The 17,164-nt window shown below is 41.8% G+C and overlaps 1 pseudogene; it reads right to left on the bottom strand.

Moving 5' to 3' along the window:
* Positions 1-947: 947 nt before the first annotated feature.
* On the bottom strand, positions 948-17,122 carry LOC116574099 (annotated as a pseudogene).
* Positions 17,123-17,164: the final 42 nt, after the last annotated feature.

The following is a 17,164-nucleotide window of genomic DNA, read 5'->3' as shown; positions in this document are numbered from 1 at the left end:
ATACTTTTTAAAGCCCTGTAAGCTGATTGAAACCTATTACTCACGTATGTCTTTGGAATAGTCTTCGGTCTACATGACACATATGGAAGAAATCAGTTACAAATAAAGATATAGAAAATAATAAGGCTAAATGACAAAATTGCAGATCCAAGAATGGGTGCCTTATGGCATCTGAATAGCCCAGCTCCAGTTCACGATGAAACCACTTACCTCTAGGACTTGAACAAGCATAACTACTTTGAATTATAAACTCACAACTAGTTTAGATACTAGAAGAAAGTATTTCTGGACTGTCTGGGAACCAATAAAACTTTCACCTGTTTACTGATTCTCTAAATTCATGGTGCTAGGGTATTTGATTCAGTAACGATTTTGTAGTGGACACTGTATATTTTCCTGCTACAGACAATACACCTTCAGGGCAAAGAAATAGAGAGTCAAAGTCAGGGTCTAGTGCCATAGTTGTAGTCAGTCATCAACTACTTATAACACCTTAGACAAATACCTTTAAATCTCTTCTATTCTCTATAACTGAGTTTTCTTAAGATCATACCACATAAATTGATGTCCTGTCCCATTTCTGGGAATATCTATAATGTGGATTAAACCACTTACTGAAGGTCCATGTGGCTTAAAAATCCAGAAGTTTACATAAAGTTCAAGGATCGTAAGAGGATAATAAAGTTCTAACTCTCAGTTTCCCTGGGATAATACATTGCACAGGTCACCAATGTTCAGAAATCCATTTCTTCCAGGAGGCTTACCGGGCCTATTCTATTTTGGAATTCTGAAATGAAGTCTCAGACAATGAGGCTTTCCTAAGATGTGGAAGATTATAAGAGTACAGCAATAAGTACAACTCAAAAATTAGGTGACCTCTTGTTAGCAAAATCTAGGAATACAAACAGTGATATAATTAACAAGCAACCATTTTAATTAACTACAAATCATAAACGAGCCTCTTTACCTAAGTGATTAATAGGTCTACTATCACCTACATTATCCTGGAAAACACAAATGCACAGGCATGTTAAACACTTATGACTAGGTATATTCTTGGGGAAAATGCTGTTAGGGTAAAGACACAACAACATATCTAATTCCACTCACAGGATACAACTAGGATACAACAGGTGGTCCTTGACTCAAAATTGATATCTGCCTTAAACCTTGCTCCATCAGCCACAAACTCCCTCCCCTGTACCATTAACCTTGCTTCTCTGCTGGCCCTTTCTGCTCAGCTCACAATGCTCCAATTTCTCATATCTAAGAAGACAGTCCTGCCATCCAACACCCTGCTTTAGCATCTGCCTATTCTCACCTTCTCTTTATAGCTAAACATTTAGAAAGCATGGTAAACTCTCTATCATCACTGTTTTGACTTCTCAACAAGTGAATACCTCTACCTTCACCACTCCACAGAGGCTCCCCCCCCTTGAGATCTTCATGATAACAACTCCACTGACAGTTTCCTTTCTTTAACTATTTCATTTCTCTGAAGAATTTCTCACCGATGGCCACTTCCTCCTTTAAACTCCTCTCTTGGAATGAAGGACACCACTCTCCTGTTCTACACTACTTTGCTAGCTCTTCCTTCTAACACGTTTATGAGTTTCCTCTTTTTCTACCTGTCCCATAAATGTATAAATAAGTTTCTGGGGCCCCTGTTTTTTACCCTCCATAAGTTCCTCCCAGGCTTCAACCTCTCTATATCCATCATAGCTAAGTAAATTAATTTTAAAACTCACTTAAAATAATTATAAATATAAGGAGCTTATTTTGATAGCTCTTACTAAATCTTGACATTTATTTTTAATGTCTACTGTCATACAAACTTGTCGAAATTTCTAACTTCCCTCCTGAGAATCAGTGATTCTCTCAAACTTATCTAGAAGTGATGTATTTTTACATGTGATGTATTTTACAAACCCACCAAAGTCATTTGTTTGGAAGATTTTTAATAGAAAAATCTCATAGGCTCAAACTACATAAGTGACCTAAGCTGGAGAGGGAAGATGAAGTTTCTGGTGGCTCTCTATATAAATTTCCTCTCAATTCCTTTATTTTCAATCCAGGACCTAAGCTTATATAAACTTCTTACTTTTTCTTTATTTTTATTTGACCAGGTCAGAATGTGCAGACATGTCCACCAAAAGTATAAGATCCAGAAAGGGATCTTAAGGAAAAGTTTTACACACATTACTGAAGAGTCACTGGATGGAGTAGGGTGGAAACCTCAGATCATGTGGTAGCCATCATAGAGACTGAGCCAGTGGATATTAATTGATTTACCTTTCCTGTTTTTATGTAGCTGGCAGTAGCCTTAGAGATCAAAGGCTGTATCATTCTGTGTTCAGTAAATAACAAAACCTTTTGTCTTAGTTTTCCACTCTTCAGTGGCTTATATTCTTCCTTAAAAATGCTTGGTTTCTGGGGCACCTGGCTGGCTTAGTTGGCAGAGCATGCAACTCTTGATCTTGGGGTTGTAAGTTTGAGCCCCATGTTGGGTATAGAAATTACTTAAAAACAAAATCCTTAAAAAAATCTTGGTTCCTCACTTACTTTGAATTTTTCATTTCCACCTCTTTTATGTTATTGTTCAAAAAAAGAAAAGCCTCAAGTTTTTGTCCTGAATAGGGGCTAACTCTAAACCCACCAGGTGCTGAGTTTAACTTAGATTCACAACTGTTTCTTTCCAGCCTTAGCCCTGCCCTTTGCTCAGCCATCCTTGGAGTCCTGCCATGTTCTTTTTCAGCCAATAAGAAAACAGTCGGACATTATTTATGATTCTAAAATGACACATTTTTAAAGGAAGTGAATCACGTCTGAATTTCTATTGCCATTCATTTATTCAGTCAGCAAACAGGCCTTGTACAGTTACCTGGAGCTGCCATAGTGCTATGTGACAAGGTCATCTTCAAGGGCAGGTAAGTCACACTCCATTAAAAGAGGCTCAGTGAGACAACTTCTCTAGAGTTGTCTTCAGAGGTTAAGTCCCAAATATGTACCAGTCTTAACATTTTATCCACAGGACATTCCTCTTTATTGCAATATCTTTTTCCTACTCTTCTTCCTTTTTCCTCTTTCAAACTTTTTGCTGACATTTATTGTTCTTTTTCTCTTGTTCTCTCACTACACACACACAGTCACGCTCCTCCTACCTCTTCCTAAATCTTCTTCTTTGCCTCCTTGCTTCTGTCCTGACTCTTTCTATTGCTGTCTGTCTGTCTGTCTCTCCCTGTGTAGGCAGTGTTTGGAGAGGGGATATAAGGCCAGAATGAGGCTAAAAAAGAGAGACAGACTCTTCTGCTGAGCACATTAAAGAGTAGAGTGATTGATCAGGTCCATTTTTATGTTCTCTGCCATCTATAAGCATCCAAAGTCAATGACAGGAGGTCTAACCATCTGACCACCATCATATAGCAACAAATAATACAGTAACATCTATACTGAACAGTGATTTACATGTAGCCTTTAATTTGCTTTCATATAGCCTTTAACTTGCTGGAGGTCAAGCATTATTCATTCACAACTGTGTGGTTTTACAGACATGTACATACACACAACACCTCATTATGTTGGAATTAATCTACTTGGCAATATCACCTACTTGGAACATAACTAAGTTAAAAGAATAAACCCATAAATTTTTAAAGGCCTTTAAGGAACTCCATACAAAAATAGTTGTTACAGACTTATAAACTAAAGCTCAGAAGTAGAATGGTGCATAAGCAAAAGCACAGAATATCTCATTTGAGCTATTCATTCATTCACAAATATCTATCAGGTGCCATTATGCCAGGCAATACTCTAGGTAACAGAAATATTCAGAGTGAGGGGGCGGGACAAGATGGCAGAGGAGTAGGAGACCTAAATATCATTGGATCCCAGGAGTTCAACTAGATAGTTATCAAACAATTCTGAACACCTACAAACTAAACAGGAGATGAAAAGAAGAAGAACATCAATTCTAGGAACAGAAAAGTGACCAATTTCTGGAAGGCACTAAATACAATGGCACTAAATTTATATCTCTCAATAGTTACCCTGAATGTAAATGGGCAAAATGTCCCATCAAAAGACACAGAGTATCAGAATGGATTTCAACAAGGAAATAAAGGCTTTATTTTTTTAATATTTTTATTTATTTTTTTTTTGAGAGAGACAGAGAGAGAATAAGAAAGAGTGTGAGCATGAGAAGGGGGAGGGTCAGAGGGAGAAGCAGACTCCCTACTGATGTGGGAGCCTGATGTGGAACTTGATTCCAAGACTCCAGGATCATGACCTGAGCCAAAGGCAGTCACTTAACCAACCGAGCCACCCAGGCACCCCAAAATAAAGGATTTAAATAACACACTTTTCCAGATGGACATCACAGATTTCTTTAGCTCATTCCATCCCAAAATAACAGAATACACATTCTTCTCTAGTACACATGGAACATTCTCCAGAATAGATCACATCCTGGGTCATAAGTAAGGTCTCAGTTTGTACGAAAAGATTGGGATCATTCCCTGCTTCAGACTATAATGCTCTGACACTAGAACTCAATCACAAGAGGAAAGTTGGAAAGAACTCAAATACAAGGAGTTAAAGAGCAGCCTACTAAAGAATGAATGGATCAACCAGAAAACTAAGAAGAATTTTTAAAATTCATGAAAACGAAGACATGACTGTTCAAAATCTTTGGGACACAGCAAAGAGAGTCCTGAGAGAAAAGTATATAGCAATACAAGCCTTTCTCAAGAAAGAAGAAAGGTCTCCAGTACACAACCTAACCCTACACCTAAAGGAGCTGGACAAAGAACAGACAAAAGAAAAAAAAAAAAAAAGAAAAAAAAAAAGGCCTAAACCCAGCAGGAGAATAAAAATAAAAATAATAAAGATCAGGGCAGAAATGAATGAAATAGAAACCAAAAGAATAATAGAACAAATCAATGAAACTAGGTGCTGGTTCTTTGAAAGAATTAATAAGATTGAAAAATCTCTGGTCAGACTTCTCCAAAAGAAAAAAGATCCAAATCAGTAAAATCATGAATGAAAGAGATCACAACCAACACCAAAGAAATACAAACAATTATAAAAATATATTATGAGCAACTATATGCCAGCAAATTTGACAATCTGGAAGAAATGGATGCATTCCTAGAGACATGTAAACTACCAAAACTGAACGTGGAAGAAAAAAAAAAAAAACTGAACAGACCCATAACCATTAAGGAGATGGAAGCAGTCATCAAAAATCTCCCAACAAACAAGAGCCCAGGACCAGAGAACTTACCAGGGGATTTCTACCCAAAAATTTAAAGAATTAATACGTATTCTCCTGAAACTGTTCCAAAAAATAGAAATGGAAGGAAAACTTCCAAACTCATTTTATGAGGCCAGAATTACCTAAATCCCAAAACTGGACAAAGACCCCATCAAAAAGGAGAATTATAAAAGAGAGAGAGAGAGACAGAGACAGAGAATTACAGACCAATATCCCTGATAAAGATGGATGCAAAAATTATCACCAAAATACTAACCAATAGGATCCAACTGTACATTAAAAGGATTATTCTCCTTGACCAAGTGGGATTTATTCCTGGACTGCAAGCTTGATTCAATGTCCACAAATCAATGTGATACAATACACTAATAAAAGAAAGAACAAGAACCATATGATACTCTCAATGGATGCTGAAAAAGCATTTGACAAAGTACAGCATCCTTTCTTGATCAAAACTCCTCACATTGTAGGGATAAATGGTACATACATCAATATCAAAAAGTCATCTGTGAAAAACTCACAGCGAATATCATTCTCAATGGGGAAAAACTGAGAGCTTTCCCCCTAAGGTCAGGAACAAGGCAAAGCTGTTCACTATCACCACTACTATTCAACATAGCACTAGAATTTCTATCCTCAGCGATCAGACAACAAAAAGAAACAAAAGGCATCCAAATTGGCAAAGAAGTCAAACTATCACTCTTTGTAGACAATGTTATACTTTCTGTAGAAAAACCAAAAGATTCTACCCTAAAATTGCTAGAATTCATCCAGAAATTCCGTTAAGTGGCAGGATATAAAATCAACGCACAGAAATCACTTGCATTTGTGCAACAAATGTTGCTGTTGTCATAGCAACAATGTGACAAAAGAGAAGTTAAGGAGATTAAGGAGTCCATCCCATGTAGAATTGCACCCAAAACCATAAGATTCTTAGGAATCCATCTAACCAATGAGACGAAGGACCTGTACTCAGAAAAATATATAATAGTCATGAAAAAAATGGAGGAAGACACAATGAAGTGGAAAAACATTCCAGGCTCATGGATTGGAAGAACAAATATTGCCAAAATATCTATGCTTCCTAGAACAAGCCAAAGAGTCCATGCAATCCCTACCAAAATACCATCCACATTTTTCACAGAACTGGAATAAATAATCCCAAAATTTGTATGGAAGCAGAAAAGACCCTGAATAGCCAAACGGATGTTGAAAAAGAAAACCAAAGCTGGTGGCAACCCAACTGCAGACTTCAAGTTCTATTACAAAGCTGTAATCATCAAGACAGTATGGTACTGGAATAAAAACAGACCCACAGATCAGTGGAACAGAATAGAGAAACCAGAAATGGACCCTCAACTCTAGGGTCAACTAATCTTCTTCAAAGCAGGAAAGACTATCCAATGGAAAAACAAAGTGTCTTCAATAAATGCTGCTGGGAACATGGGACGGCCACATACAGAAGAATGAAACTGGACCATTTCCTTATAAGATACACAAAAATTAGACTCCAAATGGATGAAAGACCTCAATGTGAGACAGGAATTCATCCAAATCCTTGAGGAGAACAGAGGCAGCAACCTCTTTGACCTCAGCCACAGCAACTTCTTGCTAGACATGTCTCCAAAGGCAAGGGATACAAAAGCAAAAATGAACTGTTGGGATTTCATCAAGATAGAAACTTTAGCACAGCAAAGAAACAGTCAACAAAACCAAAAGACAATAAACAGAATGAGAGAAGATATTTTCAAATGACATATCAAATAAAGGGCTAGTATCCAAAATCTAGAAAGAACTTATCAAACTCAACACCCACAGAACAAAAAATTCAATCAAGAAATAGACCAAAGACATGAACAGACATTTCTCCAAAGAAGACATCCAAATGGCCAAGAAACACATAAAAAAGTGCTCAACATCCCTCGAAATTAGGGAAATAAAAATCAAAACTATAATGAGATGCCACCTTATACCAGTTTGAGTGGTTAAAATTAACCAGACAGGAAACAAGTGTTGGCAAGGTTGTGGAGAAGAGAACCTTCTTACCCTCTTGATGGGAATGCAAGCTGGTACAGTCACTCTGGAAAATAGTATGGAGGTTCCTCAATAAGTTGAAGAGCTATGCTACAACCCAGCAATTGCACTCCTGGGTATTTACAGCAATGATATAGATGGATATAGATGTAGTGAAAAGAAGGGCTACCTGCACCCCAATGTTCATAGCAGCAATGTCCACAATAGCCAAATTGTGGGAAAGGCCTAGATGTCCCTCAACAGATGAACAGATAAAGAAAATGTGGTCCATAGATACAATGTAATATTAATAATCAACCAGAAAGGATGAATACCCACCATTCACCTTGACAAGGATGGAACTGGAGGGTATTGTGCTGAGTGAAATAAGTCAAGCAGAGAAAGACAATTATTATATGGTTTCACTCATACATGGAACATAAGTAATAGAGCAGAGGACCACAGGGGAAGGAGGGAAAACCGAATGGGAAGAAATCAGAGAGGGAGACAAACCATGAGAGACTCTGGACTCCAGGAAACAAATAGGGTTATAGAAGGGAGGGGGTTGGGGGGATGGAGTAGCTGAATGACAGGTATTAAAGAGGGCACGTGTGATGAGCACTGGATGTTACAGGCAATCACTGAATCACTGAACACTACATTAAAATCAAAACTATAATGAGATATCACCTCACAGCAGTCAGAATGGCTAAAATTAACAAGTCAGGAAATGACAGATGCTGGCAAGGATATGGAGAAAGGGGAACCGTCCTACACTGTTGGTGGGAATGCAAGCTGGTGCAACCACTCTGGAAAACAGCATGGAGGTTCCTCAAAATGTTGAAAATAGAACTACCCTATGACCCAGCAATTGCACTACTGAGTATTTACCCTAAAGATAAAAACGTAGTGATCCAAAGGGGCACATGCACCTGAATGTTTATAGCAGCAATGTCTACAATAACCAAACTATGGAAAGAACCTAGATGTCCATCAACAGATGAATGGATAAAGAAGATGTGGTATATATACACAATGGAATACTATGCAGCCATCAAAAGAAATGAAATCTTGCCATTTGCGATGATGTGGATGGAACTAGAGGGTATCATGCTTAGCAAAATAAGTCAATCAGAGAAAGACAACTATCATATGCTCTCCCTGATATGAGGAAGTGGAGATGCAACATGGAGGGTTAAGGGGGTAGGAGAAGAATAAATGAAACAAGATGGGATTGGGAGGGAGACAAACCATAAGTGACTCTTAATCTCACAAAACAAACTGAGGGTTGCTGGGGAGAGGGGGGTTGGGAGAAGGGGGGTGGGGTTATAGACATTGGAGAGGGTATGTGCTATGGTGAGTGCTGTGAAGTGTATAAACCTGGCGATTCACAGACCTGTACCCCTGGGGATAAAAATATATTATATGTTTATAAAAAATTTAAAAAATTTTTAAAAATCTACTGATATACTGATGTTGGCTAATGAATTTAAATTTTTAAAATTAAATTACATTAAATTAAAGTAAAAAATAAAAAATAAAACCAAGACAGAAACCGTACATAACCCAGAGGGCTCCATGCTCTTGGAGGCTGAGCTAGTGGCCATGGTCAAGACCTCTGGCAGTCAGGGGTCTGGATGTCTGAAAGGTGGCTCAGTGCACCCTTGACCCTGAAGCCCTATGGTGGTGGCAAGGTGCAGGGACTGGGAGAAAGACCCAACCAGAGTCCATTCTGCCTCCACAGATCAGCAGGACCACTCCCAGCCCTACCAGGCAGTGTCTGTCTAGAACCAGGAAGAAAACCTTTTCCCTCAACTGTTCTTTTTTAAGATGGTTGCTCAGCATTGACACAGAAAAACATGTGACATAAAACTGGGCCTGTTCACTGCTACAAATGACCCAGAAGCTATCAAAATGTAGTGACCACAAAGAGAGGACTGTGTGTCCCCAGGTAGGCCTCCTGTGGACAGATACAGCTGGGGGCCCTGGACATGCCCATGTGGATAGTGGTGGGCTCCATGGTCTGTCTTGAGGGGACAGAAGTAAGAACATGACCTGACAACTCTGTTCAGGACAGCATCCCCTGATGGAGATGGGGATAGCCCCCCATGAGTTCTGGATGTCCTGGCGATTCTTGGGTACTGTCACAAATATCAGCTTCTCCATGAAGGTGGGGGTAGAACAGACCAGTCGCCATGGGTCCCACAGGTCCTCCAGATAACAGCCTAGGAGCTGTGGGCCCCACAGGTCCTCTGGGAACAGCCTCTCGTGAGTCCTGTATGTCCTGTTGATTCTTGAGCACAACAAATCTCAGCTTCTTCATGAAGTGGGGGGAGGGCAGCCCAGTGCTATGGGTCCAACAGGTCCTCCAGGGGACAGACCAGCAGCTTTGGGTCCCACAGGTCCTCCTGGGACAGCCCCTCATGAGTTCTGGACATCCTGATCATTCTTGGGCATGGCCCAAATCTCAGCTTCTTCACGATGGGGGGTGGAGAGCATAGGAGGTGGGTGGGGCATGGGGAGGGCAGCCCAGTCGCTGCAGGTCCCACAGGTACTCCAGGGATAGCACCTTGGTGGGCTTGTGGTCCAGCAGATACATATTCAAGTGGCTCACATCATGCCACATTGGCCAGGTCGACCCTCATCACCTGGTGACAGGCCAAGGTCAGTCAGTTAACATCCACCACCAGCTCCCCCAAAAAGGCCTCCATGTAGTAAACCTCACCCTGGTCCCCAGGGATGTGGGCCTAGAACTGTGGCCAGTGCTGGTAGCTGAAGTCTCTTGAAGTCTCTTCAAGGGCTACCTGGTAGAAACTGGGGTGCAGGGTGCCAAAGAGGGGGGACAGGATCTCCATGCCCACATAATCCCAGAATTTCATGTCCACATCCACACACACAAGGTTGTCCATCTCATGGAGGAAGCCCTGCACATATAAGTGGCTGACCATTGCCATGCACTGCATAGACACATCCCACAACTCTCTAGCCAGCTCAGGGGGGCAGGGAACACAGACCAGGCAGCCCACTGGTTGGTGAAGACCTAGTAGGTGACCCTGTGTCCCACCATGATGGGCTTCTCTGCTCTCTGCAGGAACAGCTCCAGGAAGACCACCAATCTACAAGGACAAGGGACAAGGCGGGAGGAGGGTCACTGTCAGAGGCTGGCACCAAGACCCCAGAGCTGGGGGCCATGAATGTGTGCTTCTTCAAGGGGGCAGGCCCTTCGCTTCTTTAAGCAACAGCCACCGTCCCAGCCTGTCCTGAGCAAGTCACTGCATAGGGCCTCCCTAATTTCTACTCCCAGAGATGGGGGCCATCAGCACCCCATCATACAAAAGGGAGCCTGAGGCTTCAAAGGTGGGAAACCAACCCCACAGTCAGCATGCTGGAGCCAGAAACACTGCCCATGTGCTGAGCTCCCAGGCAAACCCTTCAGGCATTCTCCCCTGGCTGACCCCATGTAGGTTCTGTCCTTATCTGCCAGGAGTAGAGCACCTTTGGGCACAGCCCTCCTTTCTATGGCCTACAGACTGAATAGAATCAGCAGGGCTGGTCTCCTGTCCCACTTTGTTTTGAGTGGGCTGTTGCTGGCCCCTATATAGCTGTCTCCACTCCCTATAGGGTCCTCCCTTGAAGGCTACTGGACCTCTTGCTGACAAGGTCCATCAGTCAACCACTGGTGTTCCTCGGAGGGGTCACCCTTGAACTCCCCCAGATCAAGAATCAGGTCTAGCCCATGGGCAGGGAAGGGGAAAGAGGACCACTGGAAGAAGAGGGGGCTTGCTTAGACCTTAGCCATGAATCCAAGAATGTAAGCTTTCAGGTCCAGGTCTACCTCTCCCTGGCCCCAAGAAGTTGGAAGTCTTGTCTCTTTGAGGGGACTTGGAATAGCCGCTCCCCCATCCAGCAGACATGACTCAGGTCAGCAAGTGTGATGAGCTCCTCTGAGACTGATTTTTTTTAAGGTTTTATTTATTTATTTGACAGAGAGAGACAGCTAGAGAGGGAACACAAGTAGGGGGAGTGGGAGAGGGAGAGCCATGCTCCCTGCAGCAGGGAGCATGACATGGTGGGGTTCAATCCCAGGACCACAGGATCATGACCTGAGCTGAAGCCAGATGCTTAATGACTGAGCCACCCACGTGCCCTGAAACTGATTTTTTCACACAGGCACTAAGGCTACTTCCCTGTGTTTTCCCCATACCTGGAAGGTTAGGAAATCACTCACACAGGGAAAGTGGGCACTACATTAAAATAGGGGCAAGGCCACATCCAGCAGACATGAGTCAGGTCGCTGGGGGGCAAATCCAGGTCCAGCCAACAGGGGAACAAGCCAGACATGAAGCAAGGGGAGAGGACAGAGAGAATGTAAAGGCTTGGACTCAGGCCAGAGGCACGTGTAGGTTGACCACACACCTGGGAGGCCCACAGGGGTGGGGAGATATGGTGAGAGAGGTGAGGCTGGAGAGGACAGGCAGCTGGGTCACAAAGAAGCTCAAAAGTTATGTTCTGTAAAGATCACTCTGCTTACCAGAGAAGAATGGACTCTGTACAGCAGAGGACAGGGATACACTAACCCTTAACCCCTAACCCTAACCCCACCCTAACCATAATCAAACATCATCCTCCATTTTGAGGACTGACAGCTCTACTCTGAAATCACAAACAAGTCCATCATGCTGGCTTTCACTCCTTGCTCAGTATTGTACTGCAAGTTCTACCTAGAATAATAAGGCAAGAAATAAGGAATCCACATGTGAAAAGAAAGAGAACTAGGTCTACTCAGAGACCAGAGATGGCATCATCTTATATAGAGAGCTTCCTAATGAATCAACAAAAAGTGATTACAGCCAGTTTCCTAATTCCACAAAGTTACAGGAAAAATATCAATCACAAAAATCTCTCTTATTTATATACACTAGCAATTTTTGAATCATCCAAAAAGGAATTTAAGAAAATAATTCCATTTTAGGGAACACCAACATGGACAAAATACTTAGGAATAGATGTAATCAAGGTACAAATCTTATACACTGAAAATTATAAAACATTGCTGAAAGTAAGGGAAACCTAAATAAATCTGAGGACACCCCATGGTGATGAAAAGACATACTATTGATAAGATGGCAATAGTACACAATGTAACGTGGAAATTCAATGTTTTCCCAAGAAATTTCACAAAGGCCTTTGGGAGTAAATGCACAAGCTAATTGTAACAGTCATATGGAATTTCAAGGGACCACAAGATAGACAAAACCATGTTGAAAAAAAAAAAAAAGGAGACAGGTCATACTTCCAAAGTTCAAATCTTAATAAAAAGCAACAGCAAGGGGCACCTTGGTGGCTCAGTGGGTTAAGCCTCTGCCTTTGTTCGGCTCAGGTCATGATCTTGGTCCTGGACTCAGGTCATGATCTCGGTCCTGGGCTCCAGCCCTGCATCTGCTCAGCAGAGAGCCTGCTTCCCCCCATCCCTCTGTCTACCTCTCTGCCTCTTGTGATCTCTCTGTCAAATAAATAAATAAAATCTTTTAAAAAAAATTTTTTTGAAAAGCAACAGTAAATAAAACATTGTGATAGAGTCATAAAGGTATGCATACACCCTGATATAAACAATACATTCTATATTAACTAATTGAATTTATATTTTTAAAATTTTTAAGTAAATAACATAAAAAAAAATTTAAGATCAGTGGGATTTAACTGAGATTCCAGAAATAAACCCCTTCATCTATGGTCCTCTGAATTTTGACAAGGGTGGACAACATTATGCTGGGGGGACAGAATGCTCTTTTCAACAAAGGGTGCTAGACAATTGGATACCCATGTATATAGGAATGGAACTGGACCCTTACCTCACACCACATATAAATATTAACTCAAAATAAGTTAAAGGCTTAAATGTAAGAGTAAAATTATAAACTCTAGAAAAATCAAATGGGGATAAATCTTCATAATCTTGGATTTAACAATGCTTTTAGATATGCCACCAAATCAGATCTAAAAGGGAAAGAAAAGGGAAAAGAAAAAGGGAAGGGAAAGAAAAAATAAACGTAAGAAGGGAAAGAAAAAATAGATAAAATTATAGCCTCAAAATTAAAAATCTGTCCTGGGCACCTGGGTGGCTCAGTTGGTTAGCTGTCTGACTCTTAATTTTCGCCCAGATCTCAGGGTCATGAGATTGAGATTGAGATTGAGATTGAGTCCCACATCACGCTCCACATGAAGTGTGGGGCCTGCTTAAAATTTTCTTTCCTTCTCCCTCTGTCCCTGTCCACTCCCACAGTCTCTCTCACTCACTCTTTAAAAAGAAATGTAAAAAATAACTAAAAATATTTGTGCATCAGAAAATACTATCCAGAAAGTGAAAAGACAGCCCCCAGAATGGAAGAAAATATTTGTACATTATTTATCTAATAACAGTCTGTTGCCCTGAATATATAAAGAGATTTACAACTTCTCAACAAAAAGACAGCCCCAATTTTAAAATGGGCAAAGGACTTGGATAGACCCTTCTCCAGAGAAATCGTACAAATGGTGAACAATACATGAATAGATGTTAAACATTATTAGTCTTTATGGAAATGAAGATTTAAACCAATTAGATTGTCCTTTTACACAAGTAGAATCACTAAGATCAAGAAAAGTAAAAATAAGCAGAGAGAGTCAGTTATCATATGGTTTCACTTATTTTTGGGGCATAACAAATAACATGGAGGACATGGGGAGATGGAGAGGAGAAGGGAGTTGAGGGAAATTGGAAGGGGAGGTGAACCATGAGAGACTATGGACTCTGAAAAATAACCTGAGGGTTTTGAAGGGTTGGGGGGTGGGAGGTTGGGGGAACCAGGTGGTGGGTATTAGGGAGGGCACATATTGCATGGAGCACTGGGTGTGGTGCAAAAACAATGAATACTGTTACACTGAAAAGAAATTTTTTTTAAAAAGTATAAATAACAAAAGGATGTTGAGAAACTGAAAACCTTAAACCTCGCTTGTGAAAAACGGTGCAGTCTATGTATTAAAATTAATTTGGCATTTACCCAAATAGATCAAAGCAGAATCACCATATGGTAAAAAAAAAAAAATTGCACTCCTAGATACATATCCATAAAATTGAAAACACTGCTTCAAAAAAACAAACAAAAATGTTTGGAAATATTCATAGCAGCCATGCTCACAATAAGCAAAAACTAGAAACTATGCAAATGTCCATCCAAAAAAAAAAAAAAACTTTTGAAAACAAATTTAAACACCCCCAAAAAGAAAAGGATAAACAAAATGAGGTAGATCCATAAATGGCAATCTTGTTCTGCCCTATGAAGGAATGAAGTAAAATAGTTCATATATTGTTGCCTAAAAATATTAAACACAGAACTCCACTGCAGCCTATATGCCCCTCAAAACTGAAAGTAGAAGTATCTTATTCAGAGCAGCGTTTCTCACAACAGCCAAAAGGTGGAACTAACTCAAGTGTCCACTGACAGATAAATGGATAGAAAAAAAAAATGTGGTTTATACATGATGGAACACGATTCAGCCTTAAAAATAGAGGGAGTTCTGACATAGGCTACAACACAGATTGAACCTGGAAGTCATTATGCTGACTGAAATCAGCCAGTCACAGAAGGACAGACACTCTATTAGTCCACTTGGAAGAGGTGTGTGGGACAAAAAGCTGGATGTGGTTTCAGGGACTGAGGGGAAAGGGCAATGGGGAATTGGCATCTCATGCATACAGTCTCCATCAGAGAGAATGAAAAAGATCTGGAGAATGACGTACAATAATGTATAACTCAGCTAAGGCCAGACAACTGTGTACCTGAAATGTTTTAAGGGGTCAACGTTCTTATGTTCAGTCACCATGAAAAAGTGAATGAAGGACAATGCATGTCACAAGGTAGATGGACACTAAAAACAGCCCCAGTGACATAAGCCATATAGAAATACCACTCAGATTGGAACTGTCTGTGCTGCTTAAATCCATCAAGGTTACCCAAAGAAGGTAAAGTCCTAGAAAAAGTTCCAGAGGAAGAGAACTGGATCTGAATGGAGAAGACATTTCAGACCATCAGTCAGGTGGTGACAGCTGAAATGGCTGTGCTCTGGGTTCAAATGTGGGAACCATCACAATTTCCTCACTTGGGGTTACATGGTGTTTCCACAGGATAGTGTCCTGCTTTGGGGTAAAATGCGCTGAAGTAGCCCATGTGAAGTGGCAAACGTGGTAAAGAAATGACAGCTAGGAGTCTGAGTGTGGAGATAAAGCATATTTGTGCTGCTGTGACAAGTTAATGCAGATTTGAAATCACCACAGAGTAAATGATTCTTCCAAACATCCACATCAGCACCACATCACAGAAGCAGAGAGAACATCAGACTTTGGGATGGAGGCCAAGCCCTCCCAGATCCAGTTCACCCACCATGGAGAGGCCCCTTGCCCTTGGAAGAGGCCACACGTTAGCCAGAGACTCATGGGAGGTTTATATCGGGGGCCCCTGTGTCTTGGGTGCAGTAGAAGCAGTGGGGTTTGGAATTCCACTTTTCCACAACATTGCACCACAACCTGGTTAGAACTGTGAAAAAGCATAAAGGGAAGTCTCAGTAAAGTGGACTGGGGATGCCAGAAGGGGAGACTGGAAGGGGGCATCTGCCTCTCAATGCCCATTACAGACTCCACACTACAATCCACCACAGGAGAGACTCATCCATTCCAGGCCCCACACGGGAAGCCTGAGAGTTCATCTCATACAAGAGATCCACCATCCCCACAGCTCGGCTGGTAAGAATCCTTCATCACCTCGAACCCCTGCCTTTCTCCAGTGAACTTTCCTTCTAAGCAACCCTCCCAACTTCTTCCTCCTTCTCCATGAAATAATGTTCCTCTCCTTTGTTTCTTGCACTTGCCTGTGATGTGCCCATAGCTTGCTCATCCCAGGTCACCATTCTCTTCTCTTCCCAAATAAACCCACTTTGCTGGCCAAATAGCTGGCAGAGTTTAAGGTGAACAGAACTAATAAATTTAAGAAACTTGCAAGGAACAAAATCAATATACACAAATCAATAGCATTTCTATGTGTTCCCAAGGAACCAACAGAAAGAGACTACGGAGAATGATCTCATTTATTACTGCATCCAAAAGAACAAGATACCTAGAAGTCCCCTGAACCAAGAAGGTGACAGGCCTGTCCTCTGACAGCCGTGAGACACTGATGACAGGAAGGGAAACACATGGAGATGGGAAGAAACTCTGTGCTCAGGCAAGAATTGACACTGAGAAAATACCTACTCTCCCCAAAGCCAACTAGGGAGTCCGCACTGTCACTCGTGAACTTCTAGACACCAGACCAACCCTGAAGTGGGTGTGGACACGGGAAGGACCCTGCAGGACCAAGGCGGGAGGAGCAAAAGCACTGAGGCGGGCATTGTCCCCCAACGTAGACTGTCTGAGGAGCTCCAGGAACTGAATATGCACAAACAGAGCTGTGGGACCTGAGGAGCATCTGAGACCAGAAAGGGGAGACCCCACAGCCCCATACTCAGCACCGCAGGAGACCACGTCATCACACACAAAATCATGGAATTTCCAGTGTCTATACAATGTTCCCTTCCTCTGTGGGGTCCTGACACCACACACCCCATCACCAGTCCCTGCTCAGGTGGCTTCTCCTCACCTTCTCCTCCAGTGGCTGGTCCTGAGGGCACTGGACTGCTCTCAGTGTGGATGCGGCCCCACGTCCTCCATAGCAGGTCCTGTCCATGTGGATGTGGACCCACATGCTCCCCAGCTTGTCCTGTCAGCATGGGAGGGGCCCCACATACTCCAGATGCCTCCACCATGGGTCCTGAGGAGGCCCATCTCCTGTCCCAGCTGCAGTTGCT

This window comes from Mustela erminea, chromosome 15, assembly GCF_009829155.1.
Source record: "Mustela erminea isolate mMusErm1 chromosome 15, mMusErm1.Pri, whole genome shotgun sequence".
Taxonomy (NCBI): Eukaryota; Metazoa; Chordata; class Mammalia; order Carnivora; family Mustelidae; genus Mustela; species Mustela erminea.
Note: the sequence above shows the minus strand (reverse complement) of the source record. Positions and strands in the feature narration are given on the sequence as shown.